Source organism: Herpailurus yagouaroundi, unplaced genomic scaffold (assembly GCF_014898765.1).
Source record: "Herpailurus yagouaroundi ecotype Mexico unplaced genomic scaffold, PumYag 67555, whole genome shotgun sequence".
Taxonomy (NCBI): domain Eukaryota; kingdom Metazoa; phylum Chordata; class Mammalia; order Carnivora; family Felidae; genus Herpailurus; species Herpailurus yagouaroundi.
The window spans coordinates 3,626,511-3,628,883 of NW_024420361.1; positions in this window are offsets into that span (position 1 = coordinate 3,626,511).

Genomic DNA, 2,373 nt, shown 5'->3' on the forward strand with positions numbered 1-2,373 from the left:
GCGGCTGCACCAATTTGCATTCCCACCAACAGTGCAAGAGGGTTCCCGTTTCTCCACATCCTCTCCAGCATCTATAGTCTCCTGATTTGTTCATTTTGGCCACTCTGACTGGCATGAGGTGATACCTGAGTGTGGTTTTGATTTGTATTTCCCTGATAAGGAGCGACGCTGAACATCTTTTCATGTGCCTGTTGGCCATAGGATGTAGAGTTCTAAATATACCAGTCAAGTCCATCTGGTCCAGTGCATCATTCAGGGCCATTGTTTATTGATTTTCTTCTAGATGATCTGTCCATTGTTGTAAGTGGAGTATTAAAGTCCCCTGCTATTACCACATTCTTGCCAATAAAATAGCTTATGTTTGTGATTAATTGTTTTATGTATTTGGGTGCTTTCGAATTTGGTGCATAGACATTTATAATTGTTAGTTCTTCCTGATGGATAGACCCTGTAAATATATAATGCCCTTCTTCATCTCTTGTTACAGCCTTTAATTTAAAGTCTAGTTTGTCTGATATAAGTATGGCTACTCCAGCTTTCCTTGACTCCCAGTAGCATGGTAGATATTTCTCCAGTCCCTCACTTTCAATCTGAAGGTGTCCTCAGGTATAAAATGGGTCTCTTGTAGACAGCAAATACATGGGTCTTGTTTGTTTTTTTTTTTCAATCCATTCTGATACCCTATGTCTTTTGGTTGGAACATTTAGTCCATGTACATTCAGTGTTGTTATTGAAAGATATCCGTTTAGATTCTTTGTGTTATCTGTAGGTTTCGTGCTTGCAGTGATGTCTCTGGTACTTTGTGGTCCTTGCAACATTTCACTCAGAGTCCCCATTAGGATCTCTTGTAGGGCTGGTTTAGTGGTAATGAATCCCTTCAGTTTTTGTTTGTTTGGGAAAACCTTTATCTCTCCTTCTATTCTGAATGACAGGCTTGCTGGATAAAGGATTCTTGGCTGCATATTTTTCCTGTTCATCACATTGAAGATTTCCTGCCATTCCTTTCTGGCCTGCCAAGTTTCAGTAGATAAGTCTGCTACTGCCTTTTTGTGTCTACCTTTGTATGTTAATGCCCATTTATCCCTAGCTGCTTTCAGAATTATCTCTTTATCCTTGTATTTTTCCAGCTTCACTATGATATGTCATGCAGAAGATCAAGTTACGTATGAAGGGAGTTCTCTGTGCCTCTCGGATTTCAATGCCTGTTTGCCCCCCCAGATTGGAGAAGTTCTCAGCTATGATTTGTTCAAGTACACCTCTTTCTCTCTCTTTTCTTCTGGAATTCCTATGATACAGATATTGTTCCCTTTGATTGCATCACTTAGCTCTCTAATTCTCCCCTCATACTCTTGTATTTTTTTATTTTTTTATTTTTTTATTTTTTCTCAGATTCCTCTTTTTCCATAATTTTATATTCTAATTCACCTATTCTCCCCTCTGCCTCTTCAATCTGCATTGTGGCCACCTCCATTTTATTTTGTACCTCATTTGTAGCATTTTTTAATTCATCATGACTGTTTTTTAATTCATTAATCTCTGCAGCAAGATTCTCTACTGTATTCTATGCCTTTTTCAAGCCCAGTGATTAATCTTATGACTATTATTCTCAATTCTTGTTCAGTTACATTGCTTATATCTGTTTGATCAATTCTTTAGCTGTCTCTTCTTCATGGAATTTCTTTTGAGGACAATTCTTCCTTTTCATCATTTTGGCTAGATTTCTGTCCCTCATGAGTTTTATGTTTGTTATGTGCTCTGCACCTGCAATCACTGCTATAATAAAGGGGGAGGGAGATCTTACACTGCCCATGGCCTGATCCTTCAGGAAGTGTTTTTTGGAAAGTTTTACTTGGTCTCTGTTGTTGTGATTTTGATTATTTTATCTCCTTACTCATAGTGACGTTTTGGACCCTCCACCTGGTGTGCTTTGATTTGTTCCTTGAAGTAACCCTCGAAAGGAAAACAAACAGACAGACAAACAGGAAACAAAACCATGCAAACATACAAAGAAATAAAACAAAAAACAAACAAATGAACAAAAGCAACAACAAAAATCCAAAAGTAAAAACAAAGCAGAAACACCAGCTACAAGTAAAAAATAGGGTAGAGGCCGTGCTGATGGAAGAACACATAAAAAGAGAGAAATGACAGGGGCAGGGGGAAAAGAAAAAAAAAATAAACATTGACCAGGCAGAGAGACTAAATGGCACAATCCACAGAGAGAGAAAGGAAAATAAAGAAGGAAGCAGGGAAAAAGAAATGAAGATGGAGTACCCACTATATGGCTTGATTATTCCAAAGAGAGAGAAAGGAAATGGAAGGTGTAGAACATGTATCAAGAGAATGGGTTAAATAGGTCTGCTTAAACAAACC